Source organism: Macrobrachium nipponense, chromosome 1 (genome assembly GCF_015104395.2).
Source record: "Macrobrachium nipponense isolate FS-2020 chromosome 1, ASM1510439v2, whole genome shotgun sequence".
NCBI classification, from domain to species: domain Eukaryota; kingdom Metazoa; phylum Arthropoda; class Malacostraca; order Decapoda; family Palaemonidae; genus Macrobrachium; species Macrobrachium nipponense.
In genome coordinates, this window is record NC_087200.1 from 163,766,965 (window position 1) to 163,786,964 (window position 20,000).

Consider the following 20,000-nt stretch of genomic DNA (forward strand, 5'->3'; position numbering starts at 1 on the left):
AAAACCTTCTTGCAAATCAAACTGCAAAATAAACTTGAGACCCCAAAGTACATTTCGTTGACTGACCGTTTTCTTCGTTGCAGGCAAAGGGACTTCCTACAACTAACTGATGTGATGGAATTGGGGTCCTTTCTGCACATCAACACTCCTACCACCACATTAATAATCATATAAAATCCTCACCATCAACATCATCAACAACAACTATAATAATAATAATAATAATAATGTGACTTGGTCAACATATAAAAAGGCAAAGTAACAAGGACTGAAGGCATAAAGCTACCAAATGGGAATAGCATCAAACACACAGATGAGACAGGATACAAAAACCTGGGAATAATAGGAGAAGATATAAAACACCATGAGATGAAGGACACGGAGACTTAAGGCGATACTCAAGTCAAAACTCAAAGCCAGAAATATGACGAAAGCCGTAAAAACATGGTCAGTATCAGTAATCAGATACAGAGCAGGAGTAGTGGAGTGGACGAATGCTGAACTCCGCAGCATTGGCCAGAAAACTAGGAAACACATGACAATACACAAAGCACTACACCCAAGAGCAAATGCAGACAGACTATACATAACACGAAAGGAAGGAAGGAGAGTGTTACTAAGCATAGAGGACTGAGTCAACATTGAGAGAAGATCGCTGGGGCAATATCTGAAAACTAATGAAACGAGTGGCTCAGGAGTGCATGGGAGAAAGGACTGATAAAAGTAGACGAAAACCTAGAAATATACAGAGAGGAAAATGATAAACAGTACGGAGGAATGGGACAGCAAACCAATGTACGGACATTACATAAGACAGAAGGGAGAACTCAAGATGGAAACAGAAGGAATGCTAACAGCGCTACAAGATCAGGCCCTAAGAACCAGATGTATTCAGAGAACGATAGATGGAAATAACATCTCAATCATATGCAGGAAGTGTAATATGAAAAACGAGATCATAAACCACATAGCATGAGAATGTCCGGCACTTGCACAGAACCAGCACAAAAAGAAGCATGATTCAGTAGCATAAACCTTTCCACTGGAACCTGTGCAAGAAACACCAGCTACCTTGAAATAATAAGTGGTAGGAGCACCAACCCGAGGGAGTGATAGAAAACGATCAGGCGAAGATCCTCTGGGACTATGGTATCAGAGCAGATAGGGTGTTAAGTGGCAATAGACCAGACGTGACGTTAATTGACAAAATCAAGAAGAAAGTATCACTCATTGATGTCGCAATACCATGGGACACCAGAGTTGAAGAGAAAGAAAGGGAAAAAATCGGAATATAAGGTATCAAGACCTACATAGAAATAAAAAGGAAATGGGATATGCCAGTGGAAATTGTACCCATAATCATAGGGACACTAGGCACGATCCCAAGATCCTTGAAAAGGAACCTGGACAAAGTAGATGCTGAAGTAGCTCCAGGACTCATGCAGAAGAGTGTGCTCCTAGAAACCGCGCAAATAGTAAGAAAAATGATGGACTTCTATGAAAGCAGGATGCAACCCAGAACCCCACACTATAAAAATCACCCAGTCGAATAGCACGACTGATAGACAAAAAAAAAATTATATTTTAGATACTCCACCAAACACTTGCAAAAAATTTTGTCTTGCACGGAATGGACCTGCCAATCGGCTGCTGAAATAAATTACCCTTCATAGATTTACTGCAATTCCCCGAGTAAAGAAATTGATTGCATCACAGTCATTAACAGTGTTTCAGGGATTTGTCGCCTAAGAACAAACATTGCAGAGCGACTCAATCGTCGACTTCGATCCGTCTAGCCATTAAGAACGACCTTGTTTGGTGTGACAGCATTCATACCAAGTCTGTCCATCAAGCGGGATGATTAGAGGAAGCCGCTACTGTTCGTAACACATATGCATAATAAATTCCATACATACATGCATACAAACTCATACAAATATGCATGAAGGGTAGGGTGCTCGGTTTTGTTTTGTAAGACCTACGGATCGTTAATCGGCGATACTAGGCAATCCAGCATGGCTCAATAAAAGGACATAGGGCTAGCAAACTCAGCCCTTGAGACATGCGGAGAACTTGAAGGATCAACCTTTTTAACGCAATTCCCTCTCAAGCGGGAAACAGTCGTGTGTTGATGCGTGATATATAAATCCATACATACACACACACACACACACACACACAAACGACTAACCTTATTCCAAATGTTTGCTTAAAATCTCAGGGAAAAGGCATGCATATATATATATATATATATATATATATATATATATATATATATATATATATATATATATATATATATATACATATATATATATATATATATATATATATATACTAGCCTCATTCCAAATACTGGAAAAAATCAAAAATCGAGGGCTATCACCTACGTACAGGCGCCAATCAATCTACACACACACACAATATATATATTATATATATATATATATATATATATATATATATATACATATATACATATATATATATATATTATGTATAATCAAGTAAAGAGATAAATATATGAATCTATGAATGAATGAGTGAATATCTAAACCTGCAGTCGCAGGCACCTTCAATCCGTGCACCCTTTGATACAAGCCAAGACCTCTTAGTAGGAGGATATAATGACAAAGCCACTCTGCTTTGAACTTGCATTACCTACCTACCTACACAAACACACACACACACACACACACACACACACACACACATCACACACAAATCCGAGAGCGCACTGGGTATAGAACGGCAAGCAATTGCATTATGGGAATTACCTTGGGTAATTGCATTACACCATTGCAAGAGTAACTTATTGCAATACAACACTGCAGCTTAATCTGGACAACGGCTGTATTCTTGCATAAAACAACAGGGAAGATATTAGTTGTTGATTGTATTGATCACGATGCAAGAGCTTATGTGCGCTAGATAAATGTTTACCAAAGGTAGTATCATTGTTAATTTAATCAATTTTCACTTCACTTCGGAATTAAAATTCACAAACTGACACGGGTCCTGTACATAAGAGAATGTATATATACATATTATTAAATAATAATAATGCATTCAAAATTAGTCCACTTTATACAAACGGTATGCATACACATGCTCGCACGCGCATACACACACACACACACATATAAATATATATTATATATATATATATATATATATATATATATATATATATATATATATATATATATAATGGATATGGGAAGCATTGCTATCAACCAACATGAAACAAGGAGCTGAAGGAGACGTCAAGAACTAGTATTTGTCCGTTTATCAAACATGCTGACATTTCGAGGACACAGCCTCATTTTCAAAGCTGAAAAACGTAATTATGATATAGAAAAATGTTACAAAGACTCAGAATTAAGATATTTACAAATTAAAAATAACTTTAATATTTTTTAATTTGTAAATTTATCAATTATGAGTCTTTGTAACATTTTCATATATCATACTTGCATTTTGTGTCCTCGAAACGTCAGCATGTAATAAATGGACAAATACTAGATCATGACTCTCCTTCAGCTCCTTGTTATATATATATATCTATACATATATGTATAGTATATATATATATATATATATATACACACACAAGCCCGAGCACATACACACCCACACACACACACTACACACACATATATATATATATATATATCATATATATACTGTATATATATATATATATATCTAGTTTATATAAAAACATATATGTGTGTGCGTGAGTGTATGAAAGAGGAACTAACAATGATCACACATTTCCTCTTAGACTTTAAATATTTATTTATCCCTGAGAAAAACCATAGGCGCATTCCCTGAATCGCAACTGTAACTTTGTTGACCTGAGCACTAAAATAAGTATCTGATCGCTGGTCGATTGTTTTGGGCTGCAAAGAGCTTGGCGAGACTGAAGCCCCTTCCACCCGAGGGACAAATGCACAGCGGGCAGACACTTGCCAATTTTTTGAGTGGATGGCGATCACGAGTGTGGTCCAAGTCATAGGTTCGCCTGCCTGTGACTACTGCCTCCCTTGGACGGTTTGATCTGGTAACACTGTTGAAAAGCAAGAGAATTACGGGCAAATCAGAGTACCCGTCGTTTCTTTGCACATCGTGTGGATGGGGCTTGAGGTTTGCAACCGCATCCCAACACACTTTCTGAGAACTAGAAGGATAACTCCTTTTGGATTGCACGGCTTCAATGTAAAGCTTATGATTATATATGTATAATAGTGTATATATTATACATATATATATATATATATATATATATATTCATATACATATATATATATGTATGTATGTAAATAACAAAAGAGCTGAACAACAAAACCTGCAGCCAGACGAAGAAAAGTATTCTCAGAGGAAGACTATCGCATAAACTCCTAATTGACTGCATTACGGTGCCGTCACTTCCATACTGATAAGGCAATTAAACGGCGGAGAGCAAATCGCCAATATCAAGCGGCTTATCTCTACATCGAAAATGACGGAGTGCGCATATGAAAACAAGTGTGTGTGTGTGTTCAGGCGATAAGCCAATACTGGATGGGATCCCAAAGACTTCGGCTTAACGGTCTGCATAGGTCACGGGAGACATGCACTGCAAAGAAGATTCGTGTAAGATATATGTTAGGAACGCGAGAAGGTCTGCGAGATATATAAGAAGTGGTAAAGAAGCGAATGACGAAGAATACGAAACGGGGTTTAACATTTGCACGCAATTACGTCCCAGTGCAGGTGTGCAGTTTCTGAGGCAGATGATTGGCTGGGAAAGTTCTTTCCGTGGGGACTCGTGCAAGATTAGAGAGTTAATGGGTTAATGGACGAATTTGACAGGGACTGGGATTTTCATCAGTGCAATACATGGTTAATGAAATAAACAAAACCAATTCTATTTGCGGATATCTAAGGTTTTATTATACTTAAAAAACAAATTAAAGTTTCTTCCTTATAGGATGAAAGAGAGAGACCTAAATGGTGAATATACATGCTTTAAAAATGCACTTTTTGAAAACACTGTATTACTGTTGCTGACCAGATGCGGCCGCATAGCTATACACAGACTGTCACACTCCCTACCTTTCTCGAGGTCCAGAACATAACTAGGAACTTGGAAGTCGGGTTAGATAATATTATAAGGTGTTTCAATACTAACAACAACAATGATTGACGAGCTACCTAAAAAGGCATAGCACATTAGAATCAATATTAACTTGCTACTTCCTGGAATTAGACCGGCTTCCAAAATCAAATGTTATCGTCTTATGCCCAACATTGAATCCCGACGCTTGAACGATGACAAAAAAAAAAAAAAAAAAAATCCCGTACATTTTTATTTATTGGCGTCAATATATATATATATATATATATATATATATATATATATATATATATATACTGTATATGTATATGTATTATATAATATATATATATATATTATATATATATATATATATATATTTATATATTTGTGACATACTGTATAGTAGTATGTATGTATATATATATAATATATATATTTATATATTATATATATATATATCACTATTAAATAATCGACTTTTTAGGACATACTTAAGTTACTAGAAGACTTAAAAAATTGAGACGACTGAGAATGTCTATTCCTCAGAGGGCGAGGAATTCAAGGGAGATAAAAACTTGAAAATGATTGAACCTGTTATAGAAGTTACCTGTAAATGATAATGGTAATCAAATAGCGAATGAGACAGACAAAAATCAGACACTATAAGATCGAACATGTTATAAATGTGGCAAAAGAAAATTAAACAAAAAGAAAGCTCAATAAAGTTTAACAAAAGCACCGTATGTTATTTCAGTTTCTACGTAAAAATATGAAAAGTAATATTCACAGCGTAGATGACTGAAGTAATATATTTCAACGAAACAAAATGAAAATCGAAGTTAGCATTCAACTATCATATGCAATACATCTTACTTTAAATTTCCGGCTAATATGGACAGTCTTCTTGATATGCATATTGCACTGTTCACGCATGGCTACTTTCTCGTTCACTTTATTTAAATACTCAAAGGAAGTCTTGCTGAATTATTTTTTTCGCTTGAAGGTAAAGAAGTCTTGTAAATGGAAATTATTTGGAAGTAAATCTCTCTCTCTCTCTCTCTCTCTCTCTCTCTCTCTCTCTCTCTCTCTCTCTCTCACACACACACACACACACACAAAATGACACTAATATCCGCCTGCACGAACGTTTTTTCATCACCAATTCTCAAAAGTACCAACGATAACACTTCTATACTGATCTCCCTAAAATCTGTCTTGATTGAGAGAGAGAGACATAGACTATCAGATGAGACGTTCTACATTCTACCACACTGGGTGCGAGGTTTACCCCAACAAGACCCTCCTGCATTTTAATTATACTATAATGGCACGTACTTTGACGGAGAACTAGTCGCTTGAGTAAGTTTTTTTTTTTCTCTCTCTCTCTCCCCCTCTTACTTCACCCACCATAATAAACTTACCACCAGGTACGTATCGCACTCACCTGCGTCAGAAGTGTCATAATGCACTTCACGTAGTGTTCACAGATTGCTTCACCTCAGAATCGTTCCTGGGATCTTTGTTGAAACAAGCGCTACTACTACTGCGTCACGAAGAAGGGGCAACAATTCAGTGTCATATGAGGTATTTCGTGGTCCTCTTCAATATTCTCAGGCGATATCAATAAACTATCATTAGTTGCGTTTTCTCAAGTCGACGATGCAAGTTGGGTGAACAAGATAAAAAACGACCTACTTCATGATCTCATTAAATATTAAAGTAATTACTGATCCGATATAGTCGACATGTTTCTATAATGCTTTCGCATGATGAACGGATGTCACAATCTAACATTGTTAAGCTGTGTCAATATGGCGTAGTACACATTCGGCTCGACGGATGGTGATCTGTGACCGGTGTTGAAACTTGGCTGTGCCACAGCCTCTGAATCGAGGCCTTCCTGTCTTTGGCTTTACATTTCTGAGTTTGTAAAGTGAGTAATTTGTGTTATTCGAGGCATCTATGAGATCTAACCGGTTTTGTTAGTCTTGTAAGAACTATTCTGAAGAATTCTATATTTTAGGTCGACAATTTTTTGCCTCTTACTATATCAGTATGTATCTGTAAGGATATCGTTTTTATAAAATATCCTGTGCAAATGCTGTCATGTGAGAAGCAACATTTATGAAGCCTTTTCCATGAATACAATTAATTTCGACAGATAATCTATTTCCAGGAATTTGCAGTAATTTTAGATATTAAAATCAATGAGATTATGCATTCTTCTCCTAGTGTATAACTCGTTTCAAAACGCCTGTTTTAACATCGATGAAAAAATAACTGCTGACCGACCTAAAATAAACGATTTAATTTCAATAATCTAAAATTCCTTTGTAGATACCCTACATTTTTATGAATGACTTATTTTTCAACCTGTTCTTTAATAAGCGACATACCGCAAAGCATCAATGGACCTACTAACTGTAAACACCACTTTGATACTTGGAAAAATCAATAAAAAATGCAATAAAATAAAAAGCAATAAATCATTTTTGAATACAAACCACATCATAAAGAGCACTTTTATAGCACTGAATCCATCAATGAAATTTTATACAGCAATGAATAGCCATCGACCACTTGCGTATTTGGTCGGCTGTTTGCGAACACATCTCAAATTACATCGAAAGTGACGATGCATGGAACTAAAAAAGGAAGAGAGAAAAAAATACTAAATCAGTGTAAAGGTAAATAATACAATTTGTTAGTTATCATTATTACAACATATTTGACTATTTTTGCTTTGTTGGAATATTATCTACCTTGAATCTGCAAGGTTATGTCATTGCAGTGTATAATAAGCGGAAACGAATGCGCGCGCTCGCTTATTCCCCTCCTCCACACACACACACTACGCACACGCACACGCACACATAGCTATATATATATATATATAATATATATATATATATATATATATATATATATATATATGATAATATATATATATATATATATATATAATATATATATAATTATATATATGATATATATATATATATTATATATTTATATATATATATATATATATATATATATATATATATAAATATCAGCAAGAAGATACGTTTAAGCATGTACCACATATGAGACCTTTCTCACTGAGCAATTGAGAGGATTTACATCTCACGCAATAAGTTTTTGCTTACTCGGGGAGTAAGCCTACAAACTACTTTGTTGTTGTTGTTGTTGTTGTTGTTCTTGATGTTCTTGTTGGGGGGGGATAAGAAAGGTCTATAGAAAAGCCTAAAAAGGTCTGGAAAAGGTGTTTCGCGTTGAATTAAAGATACAGGAATTTTAGGATAGGATGTTCAAGATTCATTTATTAGAATGAAAATGTAAAAAATAAACAATGTCCATGTTAAACAGTACAGAACAATTATCACTAATAAAATATGGCGTATTTATTTTAATTTTCGTTGGTGAAACAAGGATGTATTTAACCGTAGATTCTAAAACGCACCCCGAGTAAGCTGGAGGTCGGATCACATCTTGTTCCTTTAGCACCAATTTTCTACATATCTATTACTTCCACTGTTTAAGGCAAGGTGCGCCTTAATCTGGTTAGCATTTCTTCTTCTCCGACTAACACTACTACTACTACTACTACTACTACTACTACTACAAAAATAACAATCCATAACAAAACTAATAATTTAAGCATCACATACACCTTACAGGAACATCGGTAAAATTACCGTCAACAAGAGCAACATCAATACTGACGATAATATAGAAAATAAATCTGCAGACGAAGGAATACACCGTAATTGTTGATATTTGAAAATGTCGATGAGTTTCCTTAGAAACGCGTACAACAACTGCAACAGAATAACAACTGAAATAGAAATGTTGCCGAGAACTACACTTTTATTTTTCATTTTTTTTTACACGAAATGCATTGTGTGAAATATGCATCAATTAGCGTAGAACGACGTATTCAAGGTGTTGTTCGAACACACGGAAGAATTAGCCTCAAATGACCCCTTGACGATATGAAGCAGAAATGACAATTCCTTGAACAGTAATCACCGTCCATTAGCGGGTAAAACAGATGCAATCAGGACCCACAGGTTTGAATTTACCCTTATCTAGGTTGATCCGCGCATTAAGAGAGGAGCCAAAACAAAAGACAAAACGAGGGCGCAATCATCGCCCTTCGTCCCCCAGAAAAAGAACGGGACGTGGGGGTTAGCTTATCGTATTCATGTATTAGGAGCAGCGGGCAGCAAAACTTCCCAATGGCAGAAAGATGATCACCCTTCATCTATCTAAAGAGAAAAGGGGTTCGAGATATCAAGCAGAGTGCATTAACCGAAGCACAAGAACCTCCCTGTAAACATACAGAGATAAATGGTCTCGCTCAGTGCCAACCTTTGATCTGGCAAAACTTTTCCGTCTTTTTCTTTCACAGCGGGTGTTAAGTTCGGCTGGCCCGGGTTCAAGTGATCAGCTTTCACATACTCATTGTTTTTTTCTATTGAAGTATTAAGGAATTTCCTTATCTGGCGGGAACTTAAAAAATAAAAGCTATTTGACACAAATCCTCTATATAAAACAAAATTCGGTAATCATGTGAAACGTTTAATTATTAAGATGGCATAAACGCGATATATTTTACAAGTACAACTCCCTAAGTTTAGATTTCCAAAATCTGTGAATTTACGCTCACGATAGCGCAAGCCACACACACAATACTATATATATATATATATATATATATATAATATAATATATATATATAAATGCTTAAAAAATCACAGTAGATGCACGTGACTTCATTAAATAAGCGAATACCACAGGAAAATGAAAATAGTCAGAAATCCAAGCGCTTTCGTCTTTACTAAGAAATTCGTTCCTTGACAATGTCTTAGTAACGACGAAAGCACTTGGATTTCTGACTATCATTTTCCTGTGGTATTAGCTTCTATTATATATGTATATATATATATATAGATATATATATATATTATATATATATATATATATATATATATATATATATATATATATATATATATATATATATATATATATATATATATATATATATATATATATATATATATATATATATATATATATATATATATATATATATATATATATATGTATATATATATATATATATATATAATATATATATATATATTATATATATATATATTAATCTATTAGTATTAACGTATTGACGGTCTGTTTCTTCAGAGTAAATAAACTCTCAGATTATAGTTTACTGAGAAGGATGAGAGAAGTACCGTATGTTGTAGAAACGTACACTTATATATAATATATAATTTATATATATATAATATATATATATATTATATATATATATATATGTATAATATATTATATATATATAGATAATATAATATATATATTTTAATATATATATATATAGTAGGTACGTTTCTACAACATACGGTACTTCTCTCATCCTTCTCAGTAAACTATAATCTGAGAGTTTATATACTCTGAAGAAACAGACCGTCAATACGTTAATACTAATAGATTAAAATTTAATCGTTAATGGCATCGTAATACAACTGCAACCAAAGAATTCAACCGTTAGAACACACAAACACACACAAAAGAAACACAAAGGAAAAAGTTACCAAAAGCCCCAAACACCAAAGTCCACCAGATAACCAATGCCAAAAGAATTGCCCACTTATAATCAAACAACACTCATATTAGCGACCAGCTGATTCACCAGGGAGACAGGACAAAACAAGGACCACATCAATCCTCTAGTCAGGAGGAACGAAAATCCAAGACAACACTGATCTGGAAGGTTTAACATCAGAGAATAAATAATAGTATTCGATCCCGTACAACGAACGAACATCCATCCACCGCTATCAGTCAGGAAGAACGGACTTGAAAGGTGATAATAAGACACCTTCACTCATACTCACTCTTATAAGACACCTTCACTCATACTCACTCTTTCACGCCAGACGGGAAATTCTGAACATCAGTGAAACTTATCGCTCAACTAGACCATAATGAATATAGTTATTTTTTATTCAAACATACGAATAAAATAAGCAATGTTTAGTCCAACACGAAGGAAGAACCTTCATGTTCATGAATTATCATATGCCAGTTAAACAGTACATTTCCATACCTATGTACTGCATGTAAACGATCACGTTCTGATCATTCTTCTGCAGAGGCACGAGTCTGGAATTACAGCAAAGCTTATGACAACACGATTTCACAGTCAAGTAGTGAAAATATTACTTTCGGAGTCAACGTCCCCTTAACTTATTCGTCAATAATGTGATCTGAAATAAACTTTTGTAAATAACATAATAAATAACATTATAAATGTTACAATTATTTTGAGGCAATTTTATATTTTTCTACGTTAAAAGTAAATTCCATGGAATTAGTACATAACTTTCCATTGACCGAGAATAATCGACATAGCTAAAGATCGACGAAAATTTATATAGTAACTAAGAAAGAGTACAGTCACTTACATAACTTCAATGGATACTCGCTTAAATGTGCTGTCTGCAAACTGTAAATTTGCCATACACCCAACTTGTAGTATAAGTAGTATATATCTAAATTTCCAAATAAAAAGCTCCCGTATGAAAATTCTAAAAATGTGCTGAAATTATGCTTGCAGGAAATGAAATACTAAAATTGTCAAATACATGAATACATTTTATAAGGCCTACAGTCAACAAATAACTCTGAAAATTAATCCCAAAATCCAGGTGAAAAAGAAAGTTCTCAAAGCAAGACGAACAAGAGAGAATTTTTATTTAAATTTGGTTACATTTTTTAGTGATTATTTTAATTCATGAAAATCGAGAAAATCAGCTTTCAAGAAAATAAGACAAAGTCCTTCAGTTCATTCAAAAGAAATAAAGTAGACAGCAAAAAGTTTAGTGTGAAAAACTTATTTAGACTTTACAAGTAAATGATATCCATGTCCTTTCATGAAGTCGGGTAGGATAGTATTGTTTCTTAAAAATATCAGATGCTGCAACCTTTCTTTCTAAATAGTTCAGAAAAAGGGAAGTGTACTTTTATTTCAATCCTATGAAAACAAAACCAGGAGTCAGGTCGTCAGAATGCAGGCTCTAAAAAGCCAACTGGGAAAGGAAACGAGTTCTAAAATTCAAACCTGACGATACACACTAATTCTCGCCATCTTCTCACCAACAACCAACTTCGGCAAAAATAAAATAAAAATAAGCATATACAAAAAGAGGTCCGAGCTCTTTCCAGAGTGAAATGTTTATAGATCGTGGCGGGGCAATCAGGAGCTAATAACGCTTCTCGGTTTTAAAGACGATGTTACGAAAACCTGATAAAATCTGACGTGCATTATATTTCTAAAAGAGCAAAATAGATGTTTCCTGCCTTAACTGTAATTCGGGAGGGCGAACAAAGGTCCTCTCTAGCCCTCCCTCATCAGTGAACTTGAAGAATAAATAATAAAACCGAAATACATATATGGAGATGAGAAAAATAATTATAAAAAGAGGCAAGGGCTCACGTAAAGTTGAGTAAAGGAAGAACAGGCACGAAGCGACAGAGAACGGGGAGGGGGAAGGGGGTTGGGGGAGGGGTAAGGGCAGAAAAAGCCTGAAGCCCTCAGCCTTGTAATGAAGTGATCTTCATAGCCTTTCATTCGGGATGAAATATGTTAAGTGTTTTAGCCGTAACTTGATACGTTGTAGCTCAGGTAAAAGCCGCCCAGCCCAAGGTTTGCTCTCTCGCCCGTTCCTGTCATGCAGTAGCCTCGCCTCGTCTGCTCTCCTCTTGTTGCGAGCGAGCAGCGTCAGGTGGACTTTCACCATTAATAACTCTTATTTTCAGAGGGAGTAGGAATCAACGCTTGACAGAAACGCTACGGAGGAGAGTAAAGCAATTCCCGCAAGCTAATGTAGCGACAAAGGACAAAAGATAGGAAAATATTGTGTTACATAGTGCTGTTCTTCACAGACTGACCACGGGCAAAATGTCCTTAACATTTGCATATCACGAACGATAACACCTGTAATTCATGGATACATACAGCACAGATACGAACAAGAAAATCAGTAAATTCACTGGCAACATTCTGATAATGATACTTCCCGCAAAGCTATGATTTACATACGATATAATCGCCATTATGATTATCAGCATAAACAATAACATAACAGCCACCTTCCGAAAACTAGATTGGGAATATTTTTTATACTGTCACCACTGGTGTCAGGTAACTTAGTTTGACATCTGAAATGGTTAAAACAACAACAAAAACACTGACACACACTCCAGTCAATCAAACCATATCTGAAAGGGTGAAATAAGATGTTGGTTAACAGCTCCAGACTTCCTAAAAACATGAATAGTAAAACTGCTAAAATAAGGGAAAGCGCGAAAAGAACCGACACTATATTGTCCACTCAAAACCGTTTCAACAAGACCACACACACTTGCCCCAAGGCTGAGCAATCCACTGGACAAATCCATGGTATAGCTCCAAAAGTTATATTCCTATCTCTCCCAGATTATCTAATCACATATTGCCGGTCAAGAAATCTGCCTTTTGGTATAATTTTCGTTAAAAAAAAAATACTCGTAATTACTATTTATAATCCTGTTGACAAACGGATAGACAACAGCCAACAAAGCCTTGTTTGTAGATGTGATTATGTAGCAGGGCATACGGTTCCAAACTCCGATAATCCATCAAATACCGTGTAAACCTTAAGAATATTATTCCAATTAAATGATGAAATAACGACATTTTGAAAGATTATGGTACATGTGCCACCATTTTATATAATTTTCTTTCCCAACGTTCTTTCAAAAATGAGGAAATCCGCCCATGTCGCACGCAAGTCATGACTTCGTGCCTATGTTTAATTTCCTTTCTCTAACTTTCCTTTAAATTATGCCTGCCATGTATACTCTCTCTCTCTCTCTCTCTCTCTCTCTCTCTCTCTCTCTTTCTCTCTCTCTCTCTCTCTATAAGTTTAACAACAATCCAAAAATGAACAAATGAATGAAAATACACAAAAACTTTATCCCGTTAAGAAGGTTCCAAAGTGACTCGCCATTGATTCGAGTGTGTGCATGCGTACATAACGCTTAATCACACCCGGATGCAGCGTGCGTAATCTCACATATGCATACGTGCGTGCATGCAGGCCCGCATCTGGAATTACAAATGGCTGTTGGTATTCCGTTGGCTTTAGGGGTGCAGAGGAACGTAACTCATTTCAGATTATAGTGGTAACTTTAGTATTACAAGTAGCGGTAGCAAAAGTAGCAATACACTAGTAAAACTAAGTAAAGAAGGGCTGTTACTTTAGAAGGAGCAGATTATTATTATTATTATTATTATTATTATTATTATTATTGGTACTAGTAGTAAGTAGCATTACTTGTAGAAGTAGTAGCAATGGTAGCAGTAAAAGCACCGAGAAGAAATATGCTATTTCATATCACTATGTAGCAGTATCAAAGTACTAGAGAGAGAGAGAGAGAGAGAGAGAGAGAGAGAGAGAGAGAGAGAGAGAGAGAGAGAAGACATTTCCCTGGCTACCAATGACAATGAGATGGCCAGTATGAACGGCTTTCCATTTTTTCCCCAATGACTCTCTCTCTCTCTCTCTCTCTCTCTCTCTCTCTCTCTCTCTCTCTCTCTCTCTCTCTCTCTCCTTTGGAGGGTGTTGGGCATCACGATTTTATTTCGCAGCAAGGTGATCAATATCCCACTGGGAAAACTGGCCACCTCTAAAACTCCTGAATATCGAAACTCAGCTCACCCCCCAAAAAAAATAAATAAATCGATAATAAAACTATAAATCCGAGCAGGACAACATCTGAACAAGCTTCGCTTTTTGTGGGCAGGTCGTTGAGGTGAGCAACTTAAATGTTCTTATCTAACCATAGGCCGAGCGAAATCGGAAAAAGAAATGAAAAAAAAAAAAAAAAAAAATTGCGGGCGATTCTAAGGTAAACGACATATTGCCTGAAATGAAAAGGCTTTTGCTGAGGAAAATGTAATCCAGAGGGAAAATGGCTGGGCGGGAAAGCAGTTGCACCGAGATCTGGCGACATTCTACCACTCCCGATACAGTTAACTAGAGAAAAACATGCCAGGATTCCGCATCAGCTGGGTATCGATCGAGATACCCGCAAGATATCGCTCTGCCTAAATGCCAACCGTAGTCAACATACCAGCATACCGACGTTAAGTAGCATCTCTTAGCCTACTAAATACCAACAAGTCCATGTGACAGTTGGTATTGCAAGCACTTCTCTACAGTAGTACTTCAGTAGAACGCTCTCTCTCTCTCTCTCTCTCTCTCTCTCTCTCTCTCTCTCTCTCTCTCTCTCATGCAAGTGTGCGAGGAACTCTAGACGTTAGCAGAAAAAAACTTTCATTAATTAAAAATCTTGACGCCTGAACAGCAAGAAGCAAACCAATCTTAATTCATCTTATCGCATTTCCGAACTGCTACATTATCTCTCGTATATATTTAAAGTTTACTGTGGCATTGACGCATTTATAATAGTCACCAATATTGCTACAGGTATTATTAAAATTTAAGGATATTATTACTACAAACATTACTAAAATTGAAGTAAATTATAGACCAGAGGCAGTATATCAAGGTGCGCTGCCTATTTGGAAACAACCTCCAACTTTTTGTAGTGTTTCAATCATAAGAATCATCATAAAAGTGGACCTTATCTTCTAATTTACACTCTCAAATTTTTTTTTTTTTCATGTACCGCAATGTAAGAGCCCCTGGTACTGAACGTCTACCAGCCATTTCCCTGGGGTATTCGCATATATATATATATATATATATATATATATATATATATATATATATATATATATATAATACACACACATATATATGTGTGCGTGTGTATTATATATATATATATATTTATATATATATATATATATATATATATATATATATATATATATATATATATATTATATCTATATATATATATATATATAAACCACATTACGTACATGTATTGTGTGTGGATATCGATAAAATGAACCTAGACATATTACACACACTCAATCCACGGCCAAGTTCATATAACTTGCCTTGTCTCTCGTAGCGAAGGCTACTTTGATCTTTATTTAACATTCATCAGGCGTATTTCCAACAATTTCCTGGGTCCATAACCTGGGAATGTTCACCCCCGAACCCCCATTTGCATAATAAATAAAGAACAAAGCCGAGTATTACAATGATTAAATATTCAGAGCTATTTTTCCAGGGGATTTACATTAATCTCTGTCTTCGTCGCTTTTTAACCTGAGGGAAAGCTATTCCATCCTCTCATTCCCTAATTTCCACAAAGAAATAAAACATGATTTTCCATTTCAGTCGTCCTGCCTTCTTTTAAATCCTGCTCTGTGGGAAGAGACGGGATTATTCTTATTCGCTTTAATACAGATTGTGGCGCATTTGTGCTCTCTTCTTTTTTTTGGTTTTTTTTTTGCAATATGGTCTAGACACATTTTAATTTTTAATAGTTTGTATAAATCAGTCGGTTAGTCTATTCAACTTGAGCGATCACTTACGCCTGTGGTTGATATATTTGCAAATGAACTATGCAGAATGTACCTCACGGATCGTTCGCGAACAAGTCTGGCAAATGTTTACACAAAACGTCCGTATGTCAAACGTTTTTGTAAGCAACGTCAGTTTCAGTGTGCGGAAAGACCGAGAGTTCGTCGGTTACGTTTGTTTTGTGAAATAGCATATTTCATATAATAGATTAAGTTACACGTACACGAGAAAAAACGTAAATAATCGTTTTCCCGACCAACACTGAAATTTTTGAGAATCCACACTTCGCTAACGAAATATCCTTACAGAAAATTCTTTCTCTCTCTCTCTCTCTCCTCTCTCTCTCTCTCTCTCTCTCTCTCCTCTCCTACTCTCTCTCTCTCGCTGAAACTAACTTAAGTCGCCTCCTACAGGTTTTATCCCGACCTGCTGAAATAATTTCTCCTGGACGCTTCTTTTGCAATACCCTCTCTCGTTACCACTATATAAACCCGAAGCCGGTTTGAAAACTCTCACAGTCTCGACCGAAACACTAATATGATTCTATTCTCTCTCCGCTATATAAATTCTGTTACCACGAACTTTGAAATCCCTTACCCGAGACTAGCAAAACTTTCACTGACATCTTTTGAAATTTCTCTCTCTCTCTCTCTCTCTCTCTCTCTCTCTCTCTCTCTCTCTTTCTCCTTAACTTCTGGCTTTGATCGAGATCCCTCTCTACCCCCTTAATTTATTCTGGCTAATATTTTTCTTTCTTCGGAGATGACGGGGATAAGCCACACCAAAGCCTACTCATCACTTCGTAAGTTTTTCGTCTTTCAGAAAGTTTTCTTATTTTGACCCATCGTTCTTTATCGTTCAAATTCCACTCCCGATTTTTTTTTTTACTATTCTTTTACGTGGAAGCCTTTTTCCTCACTACCATTTCTTCTCATTTTCGCGTTTTCCACCAATTGTGGTATCATGGAGAGGGACAGTAAAATTCATAAAGGCCTTTCGACAATCTGTGAAAATCAGTCACAGAACATTGGCTATCAGTAATAATTTAGGATTGTACTATCGCAAACGGCCATTCTAGGTCAAAATGTTTAATTTCATAAAAAACATTATAAACCACAGTTCTGTAATTGGTGATCGTCATACCTCTTAGCTTTATCATTATTATATATTATTATTATTATTATTATTATTATTATTATTATTATTATTATTATTATTATTATTACAGAGGGGATATATCCAAAGAGTACTCTTCTTCCTCTTCTCCCTATCACTTGTATTATTATTACTATTATTGTTTAAAAAATATCCACAATTATATATAAAAATATATTTCTATGTAATAAAAATATAAAACAAAGACTTTCGAACACTTGAACGGTGTTCCTCATCAGTGTGACGTTAAAATGTTACATTTTAACGTCACACTGATGAGGAACACCGTTCAAGTGTTCGAAAGTCTGTTTTATATTTTTACATAGAAATATATTTTTATATATAATTGTGGATATTTTTTAAACAATTTGTTTTCACGGAATTGTGAATTTCTTAACATTATTATTATTATTATTATTATTATTATTATTATTATTATTATCAATCCGTATGCAATACCCGATTCATTAGATAGTGTGATTTTTTTATGACTCGATATTTTTTTGTTTTGGAAGAAGTGATAAAATTCCGGTCATCTCCTCATATACATATGAGAGATCCTAAAATGGTGTTAAGAGCGAATTATTGAATTATAATGGCATAACATTGCTTAGTAAACCTGGGAGAGTATGGATGAAATTTAATAGAACTAAAACAATCATCAGACTGACTGACACTGATGAGGGAGTGGGTGTTAATTAATCATGATGAAACAGCTGTAGGAGATGTCAGGGGTTTTCTAAAAGGACAAAACCAATAAACCGAATTTAGGAAACAAATTGACCGAGCTACAGTACTCGGAGTACTGAGTATGTGTGGCATACATTGTATTTTTCCGAGAGAAATGAGATAATTTATATGAAAAAGCAACGCGTTAGAATATGTAAAAGAGAAAGTGACTGGCGTTGGATAAAAATGGGTCTCCACAGAAAATCTTTGCAGCGGGATTGGTGAGGGGAAATGAGGAAAGCAGAGAGAGGGGTGTCGGATCGTTCATGTTTATAAATATAATACCAAGGTATATTTACAGGGCCTTGATGATACTGCTATAGTAGATTCACATCACTCATGCATCTGATTCCTAGGTCAGTCACTTGCGACACTCCTGATTGGCTGTTGATAAGCCAATCACAAGGCTAGAAACACTCAGTCTCTCTCGAGGTTTCACATAGGCAGGATATGTCTTTCAAAAGTGTCCCTCAGGAGAGGAAAAACATACATCCTGCCTATGTGAACTCTCGAGAGAGACAGAGTTTTCAGCCCTGTGACTGGCTAATCAACAGCCAATCAGGAGCGTCATAAGGGACTGGCCTACGCATCAGATGCATGGGTGATGTGAATCTACTTTAGTTGGTGATTGATGGCGAGAAGCTACTGAGACTCCTTTCAGAGTTGTTAAAAAACTGATGTAACACACTGCAAAATCAAAGTGAGTTGAAGTCATGAAGATGCAGCTAAGAATTTTGTCCATGATAACTTAAATGTATTGATTTGAATATCGAATTTTGACCAAAGGCCAAGCACTGGGACCTTTGAGGTCATTCAGCGCTGGAAAGGAAATTGAGGATAGGTAGGTTTGAAAGGAAAGGGTGGATAGCAAGATGGAAGAGAGATAATAATAACAGAGGTACAGTAAAAGGAACGAAAGGGGTTGCTAAGGGCCCAAGACACGTTGCAAAGAACCTTAAGTAATGCCAATGCGGTGCACTGATGGCACTACCCCCTTACGGGGAATGAATCACGGAAGTGGCCGAGTCATACGCGCACTTGTGGGAAAATATAAACAAAAAAAGGATATCTTAGTTTAACTAGACCACTGAGCTGGCCCGAAGGATTAGATACTTTACGTGGCTAGGAACCAACTGGTCACCTAGCAACGGGACCTACAGCTTATTGTGGGATCTGAACCATATTAAATCGAGAAATTAATTTCTATCATCAGAAATAAATTCCTGTTTCCGGGTTGGCCGAGCCGAGAATCGAACTTCGGACCACCGGATTGATAGCCGAGCGCGAAAACACTCGTCCAATGAGGAACTTTTGAGAAAAGATAACAGATGGCAGAAGACAGTTACAAAATTAGTGAAGCAGGAAATTTAGCAGGAAATCTGAAAAAGGAATCTTGTCTTGGGAGTAATATTTTCGATGAACCGACTTTTACAGAAGCG